This window comes from Chionomys nivalis, chromosome 18, assembly GCF_950005125.1.
Source record: "Chionomys nivalis chromosome 18, mChiNiv1.1, whole genome shotgun sequence".
Lineage (NCBI taxonomy): Eukaryota > Metazoa > Chordata > Mammalia > Rodentia > Cricetidae > Chionomys > Chionomys nivalis.
This window is the reverse complement of record NC_080103.1, coordinates 30,672,542-30,689,578: the sequence shown is the minus strand read 5'-3', so window position 1 is coordinate 30,689,578 and position 17,037 is coordinate 30,672,542. Positions and strand designations below refer to the sequence as shown.

The 17,037-nt window shown below is 35.5% G+C and overlaps 1 protein-coding gene across 1 annotated transcript in view; it reads right to left on the bottom strand.

Moving 5' to 3' along the window:
* The window catches only part of Dpyd (dihydropyrimidine dehydrogenase), a 764,880-nt gene that overhangs the window by 577,903 nt on the left and 169,940 nt on the right, over nt 1–17,037 (bottom strand). The window lies entirely within an intron of this gene.

Sequence of the window (17,037 nt, the reverse complement as noted above, 5' to 3'; positions counted from 1 at the left end):
AATGTCAACAGCAATTCAAAAAAAGAGAAGAAAAAATGGGCAAAATAGTTAAAATCATCACCACAATGCATAGATCACTGTATTATAAAATAAAAAAGTTATAAATTAGAGCTAAAAAAGCAAAAAAAATCCTATGGTTTTAACAGTATTCATGAAGGTTAAATATAGTTGCTTAATTTCATATGTCTCCCAAGAACAGCTCTGTCAATATCTGAGAAAGATTAACCAATATATATTTTTTTAAACAGATAGTATGTTTAAATAGTGTGAAATTCAGATCATAACCAAGGAACTCAAGGAGTAAAAATCAAGCAACCAGCTGACCAGTATCAACTAGCACATGAGCAATTAAGACAGAATTAATTCTAAAGTGTACTACCCATGGCAATAAAAAATATCATCTCAGTGCAATTTAGCTGGAACACAGTCTTTGATTTTTACACACACACACATACACACTCACGCACGCATGCACACATGCACACATATCTCATTGGAAATGTAGAGTACACCAGCCCCTACGTTCACTGTGTTTGAATTCCACTAGGTTATTTTGGAGCATAGCTTCTTTGGTAATGGTCTTTTCATCAGAAATTTCATTAAACTAGAATAGGCAACTGTTTCTCTTTCATGACAGTTCAACCACAGCATAAAGAGGAAAAGGGAAATAAATAGACTTTTATGAAAATCAAAAACTCAGTGCTTAAAAGAACATACCAAAAAAGTGAAGGCACAAAGTATGTGGAGACCATTGTAAGATATATGTATTTAGAGTATATTAACATGATAGCTTATGGCAGGAGAGAATTACAAGCAAAGTATTCGAAATTACTGTGGGTAAACATTCGAGAAAGTTCAGAGTAGGCACTGGAGGGATGATGTGCAGTTGGCTAGTGTACTTGATGGAGGAAAAGACATTCAGAAAACTCACTTGAAAACTCTGCTTGTTCCAGATTACAGCGAACCCTGACTGCCAACCTCCAGATTTAGACTTTTAATTTAAGCTTTAATTAATGAGCTTCATGTTGTTTTTGCTTTTTGATACATGGTCTCTCTATATAGCCTGGCTGTCCTGGAACTCCATATGTAGACCATTATGTCTTTGAACTCACAGAGATCTACCTGCCTCGGCCTCCTGCGTGCTGAAATTAAAGGTGTGTGGCACCACATTCAGGTTAATTGAAGCATTTTAATGGAAGGATTCGGGTGTTAAAAGATTGAATAATAACATTACAGTTCACATGGAAATTCTCAGAAAGGAAATTGGGAAAGAGGATGTGTCAGAGGGATCACAGAACCAGCCCAGAAAAAGGAAAGCATCGGTGTGTATCCGATAACTAGAAAGATAGTTTTCAAATGGGCGTTGCATTAGCAGGGTGGTGATGCTACATAACTTTAATCTCAAAACTCTAAAGGCAGAGGCAGGGGGAACTCTGAGTTCAAGGTCAGCCTGGTCTTGATAGAAGGAGAGTTCCGGACAACTAGAGCTACACAGAAAAATCCTGTCTTGAAAAACAAAACAAACAAAGTGGGTAGTGTAAAAACTGAAACATGAAGCACCTTGCAAGTTACGCTCTTGGGAAACTCTCAAGATGCCCAGATCCCTTCAGTGTTTGTTGTTCTGAGTACACCCAGCAGAGCCACTGAGGATCCTTTCAAGAAGGGGACAGCTTCTCAACTCTTCCCATAAAGGCGCAGGATCAATATCAATTCTGTCTCTCTAACAAGTGAGATGGTTCTAAAGTCCTCTTTCTACACAAGAGATTTGCCTCTTAAACCTTTTAAAAGTAAAGGCTAGAAAATTTAAATGGAAAAGGTATTTCATAGACACCCAGGAAGACTCGTACTAGAAGATAAACCACCACTTCAACCCTTTCTTCAAGGTATTCTATCAGTTATAGCTTTTTATTGTTTGTTTCCTCATATAGAGAAAAATGTATAGGGCTATGTTAGCAGGGATGTAAGAAAATTTATTCTCTTTAGGTCCAGTCATTTTTTTCTTTGTATACACCATGGGAACTTTATTATTTTGATGGTTTCTTTTTGTTGCTGTTACTAGTTTCATGTTTGGTTTAGTTGTTGGAGATATATATATATATTGTGTATTCTGGAGAGCTCAGGATGCCTGACTCCTTCCATGATCAAAATTTTGAGAGAAAAATGATGGTTGTTTTCAAATCAATGACCAAGTTCACTAGTGTCTCTTTTATTTTTTCTTCAGGTCTAAAGCCTCAGTTTGTACCCGAGCATTTTAACGGCATATTCTTCAGCACAACACGTGCCTTTTAGTTAATTTTAAGATGATTATAACTTTAATATTTTTGTTTTCACTTTAAAATTAAAACTTGAAATTACATTAGTGCCATTGCTCTGCAATTTAATGATTTTCAAAGTCATTATCGGGAACTGCAAAGCTCGTCAAGCCTGCTCTCCTGTCGTATGGTATAACTAATTTAACAAATAGTCCTACCATATTCAGGCCTTCTTATCACTGCAAGATTATCAATACAGCTGGTGGTTTATTTTAAAGTGTTCTTCTCTTTTCCAGTGACAGTTTTCACAGATGGAAGCATCCTTCCAAGATAAACTCCAATCTGTTGCATTTAAAAACCACTTGTGCTAAACCTTAGTAAGTTTGAAAGTCTGAGAAGGGTGGATTAACTTTGCTTACATTCCTGGCTTTAGCTATCTAAGAATGAATGGATGAACATTGACTGAATAGAAAATGACTTTAGTAACACATGCAGGAGACAGGGGTACCAGGATAACTTTGTATGAAGCTGTTATCTTTCCTCAGTGTATAAGCTGTGGTTCTCAGACATTTGAGACATCTGTGGTTCTCAGAGTAGCTGAGACAAATAGCATGCTCAGAACACACAAAAAGCCCTGGCTCCAGAGCCAACATGATCAGGGCACACAGAGATCCTGCATTCAGAGGCAAGAGTGGTGGGGCATGAAACTGGACTGTAAGTGGAAAACCAGACTGGGGTATCTAGTGATATTTTGTTACAAACAAAGAAACAAAACTTTACTCTCAGAATACATCCCTGTAGTGTCAAAGGGTTGAACAGGATAGGAGAGTCTCATATATATTCTAAATTTTGGTAAATTTGATACAATATAATTAGATATTTTAAGAACACAAATTTAGTCATCAGTTAAACCTAAAGTGTAAAGAAATTAACATGTTATTCTTGAAAATTTACTTTTCTGTCCTTAAGTTTTTTAACTGGAAAGCTTCACACACACAGACACACAAGCACACACAGACATAAGCACACACCTTTATATATGCACAAATACACACTCATATACACGTGTGAGCACATATACACAAAGTTACATAGACACAGTTGTAAATGATTACACACAAACACATTCACAAATGCACATATACATATATATAGTTAAACCTACACAGATAGGCATTGGAGACACTCCTGGATGCAAGTGCTAACACACAAGAACACTCTCATTGGGAAATATGTAATAATACATATGATCATATATTGTGAAATTTTATTTTAACAATGTAAATATGTGTTACATTTTTTATGCTGTAGAATATTACTTAAACTTGGTAAAGGTGTGTCTGTGTAAAGGTTATTTATGTTGCATTTGTTTAATTATGGGAAGATGTATTCCATTTGTTTCATCTTGCTTTCCTAAGACACCTGATTGTTCTAATAAAAAGTAAATGTCCAATGGCTAGACAGGAAAAGGATATGCAGGGCAGGTAGGGCAGAGAGAATAATCGGAAAAGAAATCTAGACTTAAGGAGAGAAGAAAGACAGAAGAAGAAGAAGAGAACAAGGGAAATGCCCAGGGCAAGAAGCCAGGCAATCAACAGCCAGAAGACCCAAGAAAGTAAGATATACAGAATAGAAAAAAGAAAAAAAGTAAAAAGCCCCAAGGCAAAGGTAAATAAAAAGAAACACATTAATTTATGTTAAAATATCTAGCCAGAAAAGAGCACCCTGTCATGATATGGGAGCTGGTTGGTAGCCCAAATAAAAAAATCCTGACCCAGTCATCAATTTTAGATTTTTTTTTTTTTTTTGTGTACCATTTCAAATTTATTAAGATCAATTTTATGATTTTTTTGTTTTGATAACTGAATTTAGATAACTAGGTCTGCATGGAACATAGAGAGGTGATAATAAACAGAGTGGCAGCCAACGATCTTCTGGTGGTAATGAGTCCTTGATCAGAGCAGAAACATAGGAACACACAAGGGTACCAAGAGTGGGAAACATTTACTCTTGTAGAGCATTATTTTCCTGACTCCATGATTGTGTCTGAACACGTCTGTACATATCTGCCTATGATCACCCTGCTTTATCAATCCAAATGACTAGATTAATAGACTTCGGTTCAGTCTATATAGACCTTATATTTATTGGGGTTATATTATATCTTTTTTAAAACTGGGCATACATACAACGCTGCCCATTAAATAAATTTAATGGATTTGAGACATCTCTCTGTTTTACTTATGGCGTTTTTTCTCCTCCAAATGCTTTCGTAAATGTTAATTCTATGTGTTAAACATTTTAATGCATATTCAAGGAAACTCATGTGAGGTAAAGAATAAGAAAGTGAAAAAAAGGAAAGCTATCAAGGGTGGGTAAAAAAACATTCATTTAAAAGCCACATAAATTGGTCATGAACATACGCAAATTGGAACAAAATACTTTATATGGAGTACCTATAAAATAAAAGTCCCTTTGTTCCTAACATGTCTTGCATCTTGCCTCCTTTTATAATGGGTTTTACAACTTACAATTCCCCCCTGAATTAGTGTTGCCAGCACAATAGACTTATAGCTGAAACCAACTCAATAACTATCTGATGTGTGAGTGATCTCTTCTTATGCAGGCAAGATGACGAAGAACCAGCATGGGTGCTATGCCTTCGCTTTAATTAAACAGAAGAATACTTTCATTCATAGCCAAACCCATCTTTGTGTATGTGCATGTGTGTGATTAAGTGTGAGTTCATGTGTTCTGGGATACACTTTTGTGCACATGTGTGAAAGTCAGAGGTCATTGAGTATCCATGCTCAGGTATTATCTACCACAAGTGGTAAAGCAAAGTCTCAGGAAGACCAGAGGCTTGGGGATATGACAGTCTCCAACTCTCCAGAACATGGGCAGCAAGCCTGTATGCCAGCTTAAATAAGTCCTTCTAGGATTAGACCCAGGACCTCGTGCTTCTTATTGAGTAAGAATTTTACAAGCACAGCTACATTGCCAACTCAGCCTGACTTTTTTATAATCAATGTTTTATAATCAATGTTCAAAAAATGTTTCTTTAGAAAATATCTATATAATTTTCTAACCACAGCATGGTATTTCTTTGTATGACAGCATTTAGATCATTGCATTTTTAAATAGTTTGTATGATGATTTTTTATTTTTCTGATACAGGACCTCTTTTGTCTTGCTTGTCAAGGTTCTTAATTTTATATATGTATATGATTATAACTTACCAAATATAACACTAAGAACAAAAATTAACATTAATGAGTCTTCATTTCACAATTTATATTTAAAACTGAATTTTCTACTACTTATTACATGACAATTTTAATTTTAATTATTTCTCTTGGTTATTCATTAATGATTCATGTGTGTGTGTGCATGTGTGTGTGTGTGTGCGTGCGTGTGTGTGTGTGTGTGAATTCCTGCATGCTGGCTAGTTTTCTGACAACTTGATGCTAGCTTGAGTCATCTGAGAAGAAGCCTCAATTGAGAAAATGCCTGCATAAAACTGGGCTGTAGGCCCAGCAGTCGGGTATTTTTATAATTACTGATTGATAGGAAAGGGTTTAGCTCATTGTGTGTGGGACCACCCCTGGGCTAGAGGTCCTGGGTTCTATAAGAAAGCAAACTGTGCAAACCATGAGGAGCAAGCCGGTAAGAGGCACTCCTCTTCTCCGGGATCTCTGTATCAGCTCCTGCCTCTAGATTCCTCCTTGTCCTGACTTCCTTCGATGATGAAGAGTGACATAGAAACGTAAGCCAAATCAACACTTTCCTCCCCAAGTTGCTTTGGTCATTGTAATTCATTACAGCAATAGTAACCCTAATGAAAACAGCCTGTGAGTATATATGTGCATTGTGATTACCAGTGCCTGCAGAGGCAGACGAGGTTATCGGATCTTCAGGTGCCTGGACTTAAAGGCCATCTAACCATGTCCAATACAGGAGAAGCGGGGGGTTCTGAACCACTAAGTTCTATCTGGTCCATTCTCTATTTCTAAAGACAGAATCTGTAGCTCCTACTGGCTTTGAATTCACTAAAACTCTTGTCTCAGCCACTCCATTGTTGCCTGTACAAATTTAATTTTTCGTGAACTATTTTTCATTTATATGAATTAAATCATATAACATGTTAAAGGTAACCAGAATTATGCATCAAATATAATTATTTTACTGTAATTTTCTTACAAACACACTTTAAAATTATATTTGCCTTCTAGTGTGATGAAGTAGAAACTGAGGATATGTTCCTGCACTTCAAATAACCCCATATTCTGGAGAACAGGATCCAATGCAGTAAACTTATCCATGCTACTGATTATTACATTTCACAATTGATTCAGGATACACCTGATACCAAAACTGGGCAGATAAAAGAAAAGCAAATTTGAATTTTTATTAACACTCTTGCTTTTTGTTTGTTTAAAAGTTTTTAATAAAAATCACAAATAATTTGACTATTCCTCAATAACAAATGTCAATGGCAAAATTGTCTGCCAAATATAAGTAAATGCTCAACAAATCTCACTCCAAATAATCTGATTTGAGCCAATATTTAGAACAACTGCAGTGGCTGCTCACATACATCATGTGCAATGCATGCACACATACGCATTTATGTATGTAGAAGTGTTCATGCATTCAGTGGGTATCATGAGATAGGCTTCAAAGTACTATATGTGATATTTTAATCATCATGTATAACACATACCTGGTTATTTAAGGAATTTTAACTAGACTGCAATTTCACACCACTATTTCCTTCTGTGTTTAAAAAATGTCAGACTATTTTTGAGGGTTGGCTCTTTGTTGCCAAGAATATAAGATATTTCTTAAGTGACAGTATGCTGTGATATGTACGACAGTGTGTTATTATACAGTGGGTACAAATAGATTACTCAAAAAATGTTCTCCATTGCAGGCACATTCATTTAAACCTACCACTGCTCTCAAAAATATAATTAGTATTGATTGTAATAATTTACTTTAAATTTTTCAATTTATCAAAGTAGTTTTCAGAAAACTAAACTCAAATATATTTAATATGAAGTTGACTGTATAATATATTTTACTCAACAATTCATATGCTAACAGTACTTACACAATCTCATTCTGATAGCAGTATGTTGTTTACCCACCTGTTATATTTTAATACTAAATTGCAACCAATACTTTATTCTTGCAAATGGTGTAATATGCATCAAAACAGAAGGACTCTGCACTTGGGTTCTGTAAGACCTTGTACAGTATCACAGAGCAGTTAGGAACGAATCACTTATTCTTCCAGGATTGCAAATAGGTATTCTAAACAATATGGTAGTTAGTTAGGTTATTTAAATCCAAACTCCTTTTGGCCTATGTTATGGTTTATTATGTCAAACTTTTTAATATTAAAAATCCTAAGTCATATACTATGTGTTTCTTTATGTAGAATCCCTTTTGGCTTGGGACTAGTAAAAGAAAAAAAAGTAGGAGATGAACTTATTTTATATTGAAATTATTTTATTTTTTATTTTTATTTATTTATTTTTTTATTTTTCGAGACAGGGTTTCTCCGTAGCTTTTTGGTTCCTGTCCTGGAACTAGCTCTTGTAGACCAGGCTGGCCTCGAGCTCACAGAGATCCGCCTGTCTCTGCCTCCCGAGTGCTGGGATTAAAGGCGTGCGCCACCACCGCCCGGCTTATATTGAAATAATTATTACACAGTTTTAAAAATAATTCAAAATTAAGGAACATTTTGTTTTGTTTTTTGAGACAGGGAACCTGTGTAGCTTTGGTGCCTGTCATGGACCTAGCTCTTGTAGACCAGATTGGCCTTGAACTCACTGAGATTCACCTGACTCTGTCTCCCTAGTGCTGGGATTTAAAGCGTGTGCCATCACTACTCAGCCATATTATATTTTGCAAAATTAAGTAACATTTTAATAGATTATTTTTTATTTTTGCTCTGGCCACACAGGCAACACCATGATGCTGCTGTTTTAGTGCAGAACTGGCTGAGGAAAGGGATCAGGGGTTGTGAGCACACACTGCTCTTGTAGAGGACCAGGGTATAGATCCCAGCACATATGCTGATGAGTTCACAGCCTATAACTTCAGCTTCAGGAGAATCAGATGCTCTCTTCTGACCTCTGTGGCTATAGCATCCATGTTCACGCATCTACACACAGATATACACATGTGCACATAATTTTAAAAATATCTTGTTAAAAAGCTGGCTTAAGCTACACAGTGAAAATCAGCTATCTTATTTAAACTGAAATATTTTCACATGGCACGTGGCTTGCCCTTTACTATTTATATTTGATCAGCACATGTTTTAAATAACAGACTATCTGAAGATTTAAACAGTCAGCTAATAAAGAAATTCCTAAGAAAAGCACACATTATTCTAAACCCTTGGTTAGAAGTAAAATGTTTTCTTTTATAATAATAAAACAATAATAAAGCAGAAGAGGAAGATCTGAGATAAGCATCACTGTATCTATAGGCAGTGCTTCTTCGATCTCAACACAACTCAATATGGTAAATGATATAGAAAATATATACTGGACCTCTGTCTTTAAAACTGGCAAATTCATTACTCCAGGATATCAAACTCAGTGTGGGGGAGTTATACATTAACTAATTAATCTTGAAAAATTTAGTTAATAGAATTATTATCTAATAATACAGTAGCCAATCTGTGCATGCATTTGCATTGATCAATTTAAATCCATATTTTATTATAATGTAAACATAATTACTTCAGCGAATTCATAGAGGCAGTTGTTTATGTAAAGTAAATTTCAAAAATTTTGAAAATCACCGTGCTATCAGGGAGTTGTTCACAATTTTTCATTAAAATATATTTTATGAAGCATTGTATTTAAAATAGCTGATTCCTTTTTGGCAGAATGACAAATAGACGCATAGAAAGACTGACAGACAGATAAGAAAAATTGAGAATTTAAGCACATCTAAATAAGCATGACTTTAAGAATGTGCTGATAGGGACATTAAAGTATAGTGAGGCAAAGTGACATTTAAATAGAGTGAGGCAAAGGACAAGAAAAATGTATAGAAGTGTAAGACCTTTGGCAAAGGTTGAACAGTCTACATACTGAAATTAAGAAAGGTTAGAGCCATCATGCGTTATTTGGAAAACTCTCTCTCCTAACTTTACATTGTTCACTAATTTATAATTTATCATTTATTATAAAATATATATGTACATTGTAAGATCCGATTTAGATATTTTATAACTAAATATTTTAAATCTTAATATACATATTTATATAATATTTGATAATTTAGATATTTGCAAGGAAAATCTTAAAACTTCACTTTGCCTATACTGTGAACAGCTTATGCTAACCAGAATGTTTTTCTTTGAAATGTGTCATGTTTCATATTACTAAACAACGTGCCTGCTTTCATTCAATAAGATTTTTATTATTAATAGCTATAATAATTCATTTTTAGATTAGCATAATGGCATTGAATAATATAAAATTACATAATAGATAAAAATACATAAAGATATTTCTAGTTTTTACTTTTTCAACACTACAGTCTCAAGTGACTATTTATGTGATAGTTTTTATCTTTAAGGAATATGTCTAAAACAACCACTCTTAGTTATTCAATGGATGGATGTATTTTACTAAATTACTTGCCAGTCCAGAATAGCTTACACTTTCTAATATACAGCTAATCAACAGAAACATATTCACACAAACACAAATTTACATACACACATTATATATATATATTTCCATATATATGGGAGTGGAATGAGAGTTCTTATTTCCTTCCTGATGAAGACCAAAGACAATCACATTCTATGGTTTTTAAAAACTAGTAAGTAAATATTGATGGTCCATCTTTTGACCTACATTCTTTGAAAAATATGCAACTTCTGCAATGTACTATAGTCATAAAAGATTTGTATCAGCATTTCATACTGTTGATAACATTTGTGCATTCCTACAGCAGCTTCTGCTCTCTCACAAATTTCAGCAACTTTTTTATGACATTATTACTTGATCTGAAATAAACTGCAAAAATATTTTCATTAAGTTAACATTTTTATGGTAGATTTTACCCAAGTGTATATTGAGATTTATTTTCAGTTAACATATAGCTTTTAATTTTTAAATTCTCCTTAAATATACATAATATATGCAAGTTTAGTCTATTTTTCTAAAGATTTATTCATTTTTATTTATGAGTAAGGGTTTTATCTGCACATGTCTGTGGTGTAGGAAGGTCTTCTTTCTATGTGTTGCTTTCATTGGTTGAATAAAGAAAACTGCCTTGGCCTTTTGATAGGGCAGCTCTTAGATGGGCGTGGTAGACAGAAGAGAATTCTGGGAGGAAGAAGGCAGTGTGGCAGACGCTATGGCTCTCCTCTCCAATATGGATGCTCGTTAGCTCATGCTGGTAAGCCACAGTCAAGTGGCAATACACATTAATGGAGATGGGTTAAACTAATATGTGAGAGTTAGCTAAAAGGGGCTGGAGATAATGGGCAGGCAGTGTTTAATTAATACAATTTCCATGTGGTTATTTCAGCTAGACGGGCACCGGGAACACAGCCCGCTTCTCACTACATCATGTCTGTACACTGTGTGCATGCTTGGTGCCCATGGAGACCAGAAGAGGGCATCAGTCCTCTGGAACAGGAATAACTGACAGATCTGGCCAAGAGTTTTCTGGGAATCAATCCCAGGTCCTTTGCAAGAAGAGCCAGGGCTCTTAAACCCTTGGCCGTCTCTCCAGCCCTGTATTATGTATTTCTAAAAATGACCAGTTTCAGAAGTTATGTTTATTAAAGTACAAACTTATGAATGAGTCATGTTTTCTACTGAACCAAAACTTCAAATTCAGTACTTATATTTTCTATGCATTCACTTCTTACTCTGTAGACTTGTGCTTTTCTATGTCAACAGTATAGAACTTTAGTTATGTTTATAGTAATGTCAATATCTGTCATAACAAATAATTTATTTTCAGTCACCACTCTGATACTTTCATACAAAATTTTGGACTTCTTGAAATCAATGTAAACTTCTCATCAATTTCATACATATAGTTTTCTTTGTTTATTGACACTATTCCAACTAGTTTCCTGTCAAGGTCTTTCTAGTTCAAATTTAAAATTATAGAGAATATATTTCATATAAAGCTATCTTTAATGAGTCTGATAATAGATAGGTACCCAAACCAAAGATGATGGCAAAGCCAACAGTGCAGTGATACACCTGGAATTATCTTCGATACATTTGGCAGCAAGATTCCACAGTCAGGAATTGTAAGAACATTGCATATTTGAGAGAAAATTCAAAGTTCACCCAAAATGTGAAACTAAAACAAAACTCTACTATAAATCAAGGGCTATATAAGCCTACATTATCACAAAAATAAAGATATGGATCCTTCCCTCTCTCCCATCTGAAATTATAAAATTCTTCCTGCTTTAACCAAGTAACTATCCAAAATGAAGAGAAATAGCCATTTAAGGAATTTACAATAATCCAGTACTCAAGAATAGTTTTTGGCTTAATCTCCAGGCCATGTTTGATTTGAAGAAAAAAAAGGTATTTTGAGGTATTTAAAGAAAAATAATGTTAAAGCTACTAACTGACCAAAGCAAATGTAAACCCTTTCTATAAAAACATGCATTTACTGGCTGAAAGACACTTAAGGAAATGCTCAACATTCTTAGCCATCAGAAAAACGCAACTCAAAACAACTCTTCATTCCATCTTATGCCTGTAAGAATGGCCAAGATAAAAAAAAAAAAAAAAAAAAAAAAAAACACTTATAACAAATTGTGCTAGAAAGGATGTGGGGTAAAGGGACACTTCTTCATTGCTGGTGGGAGTGCAAACTGGTACAGCTGCTTTGGAAATAAGTATGGCAATTTCTCAGAAAATTAGGAAACAATCTACCTCAAGACTCAGCAATATCACTTTTGGGTATATACCCAAAGGATGCTCAGTCATACCACAGGGACATGTGCTCAAATATATTCATAGCTGCATTATTTGTCATAACCAGAATTTGGAAACAACCTAGATGCCACTCAACCAAATAATTGACAAAGAAGATGTGAGCACGTTTATATAATGGTGTATTACACATCAGAAAAAATAATGACATCTTGAAATTTTCAGGCAAATGGATAGATCTAGAAAACCTAATATTAAGTGAAGTAACACAGGCACAGAAAGAGAAAAATAATATGTACTCACTCATAAGTGGCTTGTAGACTTAAAGCAAATGAAAACCAGCCTATAATCAACAATCCCAGAGAACCTAGATAAAAATGAGGACCCTAAGATAGATATACATGGATCTAATATACATGGGAAGTAGAAAAAGACAAGATCTACTGAGTAAATTGGGAGCATTGGGATCATGGGAAAAGGTAGAAGGGGGGAGGGAGGAAAGAGGGAAGCAGAGAAAAATATATAGCTTAATCAAAATAATTTTTTAAAAAGAAAGAAACATGTATTTATAAGAGTGTTCATAAAAGTTCCTTCATGGGTTCAAAGAAAAAGCAGAATAAAAAGTATATCACTAGGCATTCAAGAAAATAAGCAGACAGAACAGATGGTAGAAGCAGACTCCTAGCAACTTTGGAGAGTGGAATTAGAGACTAGGAAAGTAAATATTTTACCTATGGTTGGAATAGTATAACTTGAAACTGGATAAACATTGTTAGATTAAAAATAAGTTTTTAAAAACTCTTAGAAACAATAGAAACTTTTTCATCATGAGTCTAGTGGGCATATACACAAAGAACACGCCATCCTACCACTAGGTCAGCTATGTTTACAGCACCTTTATTCATAATACCCAGAAACTTGGAAACATCCCGCTATCTGATGCCTACTATCTTACAAGTCACTTGTGATTGCCACTGGCACAGGAATTCAGAGCCACTGACATAAACCACATGGGCACTTTTCAGAATTGGTAGACAATGTCAGTGAACTTTGAGAGTCAACAGAAATAATATTTTTTGTTTCTTTCTTTTTAAAAAAAAAACAACTCTCTTGAAGTGTCCTTCAATGGCAGGTTGGTTCCATTTGTGACAATTCCAGGAAACAAAGGTGTCGATAACTAAAGTCCTACCGCTGGGCAGTGGTGGCGCACGCCTTTAATCTCAGCACTTGGGAGGCAGAGGCAGGCGGATCTCTGTGAGTTCGAGACCAGCCTGGTCTACAAGAGCTAGTTCCAGGACAGGCTCCAAAACCACAGAGAAACCCTGTCTCGAAAAACCAAAAAAAAAAAAAAAAAAAAAAAAAAAAAAAAAAAAAAAAACTAAAGTCCTATCAAGTAAGGCATCCTGGATTAAAGGGAAGTCAAAATTCGTGTTGCCACTTTTCGTTTTACATACCTAAAATATTTGTATATTTAAAAATTACCGAGGAATAAATTACGGATTCATACATGTTTGAGGTACACATAGTTTAATACAAAAAATCAGAGAAAGCCCAACCAACTTCATCAACACTCATTGTGTATTCGATCAGATATTACTTTCTGGGCACTGAAGAGCAGCTGGCAATTTTTGATTAAAGAAGTAAGACAAGCACAGTTTCAGCGTTGCTCGATTACTCCAGAAAAGATAGTCAGCATATTGTCTGTGAGAGCTGAAGATGAAACTCAGACTAGGGAGAGAATGCCACCTCGCTACACAGCTCTGCTGCTCTACACGATACACATGCCAGGCGTGCACACACATACCAAGAGAACTTGCACAAGAAATAGAAATACTACTTGTGATAGTAATTGCCAGTAAGTTTTCCAGGTTAGAACTTGTAAAAGTTCTTATGTGTCATAGTTCTTTCTATTGGGAAAAAGAACAGTTGATGTGTGTGTGTGTGTGTGTGTGTGTGTGTGTGTGTGTGTGTGTGTGTGTTTGTGTGGGCATATGCAATGCGCATTGCCTGTGGAGGTCAAAAAACAATCTTGGGTGTTATCCTTGACCTTCTATCTTGTTTGCTACAGAGGCTCTGCTTATCTGCCTCTGAGTAGAGCAGGCTAGCTGTCTCCCATCTCTCTGTAGGAACACTGGAAGTACAGATGGATCTTATTGGCCCCTGTTTCTGTGTCATTTTGGATGTATACTCAGATCCTCATGTTTGCACAATATGAGTTTTACTCCCTGAACCTTCTTCCAAACCCAAAGAAGCTTTTTGTACATTATGTTAAATCATCCAAGGAAGCCTTCATGTCATGCCCATTACTAAACTTGTGTGTACTTAATAGCGAAGAAAAAGGGGGAACTCCGTATTTTATTGTTTAACACAATAGTTTTAAAGAGAACACATTACTGCTGTTCAAAACACAGGGTCATGAAATGAATACTTAAGCAAACAGACTTTTTCCCCATTATATCTATCGAGTTTAGCTTCACACACTCTCAGATAAAGTAGTTTTTCTCAAAAAGAAAGCTATCCAAAAATATAGCCCAGTGTTCACAGTTTGACGACTTCGAAACGCATACTTCCAATTGAGAGAGACAATCGCAAACAACGGCCTGTACTAAGGAAACAGAGAAAAGCTGACTGTGCAGGGACAATAGACCTGAGTGTAGCTTTCGAAACCAGAGTTGTAATCCAGTTTGTAAGAAAATAAAGAATGGACATATTGGTCTAAACTCCAGTGAATCACAGAAGCCTAACACAATACAACACCCGCGACATCTTTTTCCCAAAGAGGCACAAGGCTCATTGAGTCAGGCAATTCAATTACCCTCTCACCCTGGGATGAACCCCCTCCAGTGTTCAGGTCCACTGGCAGTGCAGTATGGGACAACCTACACTCTACACTCCCAGTCATTGTCTAAAAACCTGCAGGCGTCAAAGAAAATAAATCTTTGACCTTTGATGATTATTACAAATGATTTCTCAGGAATACACTACTTTAAAAACTTTATTTCCAGCCTCACCAAGGATGAAATTTTCAATAAAAGAGCTTCAATAATTTTAATTAGATTGTGAATATGTTTGAATAAATAACAAGATACAGATAAGTTAAGAAAATGGAAATGGTCGTTTCTTTTGTTATTTGTTTTCTAATATTTATTTGTGTCCTCTGTCATGAGTATTTGGCCTCTATGTCTGTATCTGCACCACATATGTACCCGACGCCTGGGAGGTCAGAAGAGCATGACATATATCGAGGAACTGAAGTGTTATATCACTTCGAGCCACAATGTGGGTCCTGGGAAATTAGCCCTGGTCTTCTACAAGAGCAGGGAATATGCTTAAGCATGGAGCCATCGCTCCAGCCCAGAAGAGAGGGAGAATAGAACAAAGAGACCTTTCTCACTTATCTCACAGAGGATAGCAGCCCTTCAAAGATGACATCATTCCTCTGTGTCACTTTCCTGCAATTAGCATAGATTTCTGAATGAGTAGACCATATAATCTCTAGGTTTGTTTAGCTTCTGGTGTGGGACAGAACAGAGACAACTGAGTTAGCAGGCTTCCTAGATTGATGGCCATCAACCCACCCCTCATTTCTGATAGGAGTACTGTTCATGTAGGTATGTGCTTCAGCCAGAATATTTTAGGCTTCAAGCTTTACATATTTCGGCAAGATACTTTTTAAATGAAATTAATTTCAAGCACATTCCACGCGGTATTATTTAACAAGTAAGACAAAGTTTTTATGATAATGAATATTTTGGATACTATGATATTTAAAGCCTGACCCCTTTCCAGAATTATTCCAAAAATGCAAAGCAGATTTCCCAGTCCCTAAGGGATTAAGACCTAAACATAGAATATGTTATTTGTGGATTTTTACAACCTAATCACAATTGATTTGTATTTTCCCACTTCCTTTCTTCATGGTATCTTGGGCCTGTTTACTAAAGCTACATAACAGTTCCTCAAAGAAGCAGTGTGCATGTTCACATTCCTTCTTTCACATAGTGTTGCATGAACAGTCTTTCTGGGTTACATGGAATGCAGCATCAACCAAAAGAAACTCTAATTGGGTCTTTTTAAAATGTGTCTCTATTTATCTTTCATTGTGTGTCATGATACTTTATTTGTATTTTAATAAATAAAGCTTTCCTGAAGATCAGAGAATAAAACAGCTCCACTGGTCAATCTTATAGGCCAGGCAGTGGTGACCCACACCTTTAATCACAGTAGCCACACTAATTTGCCACAGAAACCGGGTGGTAGTGGTGCATACCTTTAGTCCCAGTACTAGAGAGGAAAATAAGAATGGAGGAGATAGCTCTCACTTATATAAGTCTTATTTAAGATTTCTGGAGGTAAAATGTCTATTTTGGACTGAGGTAGGGGAAAGAGCCAGTGGTTATCTGTTTTGCTTTTTTTACCTTCAGGTTGAACACCAATATCTGTCTCTGGGTTTTGATCAGACATGCTACAATAATGTACTATTAAGATGATGATGCTGACATGGTCACAGCAAGGACATCTTAATGTTTGGTACTGGCAAACACTAGGTACTCAGTAGTCACTATCAACAACCACAGCAGACTCACTACAGCTGCAAGACTCACCACATTAAACAAAGAGGAACAGTAATCACTTCTACACTAAGTATTTTGCAGCAACATTGGAAGACAATGCTACATTTTCCTCAAAGAAGAAAGTGACAAGGTCATTAGTATTCACTGGGTTATTATCAAGCAATCAGACTAAAAATTTTGCACTTCAAATCCTACTAAGTACAACCATGAAAACTAAATTCATGTCTGACAACCTAAGCAGTAACCACTGATTATCTCAAAATA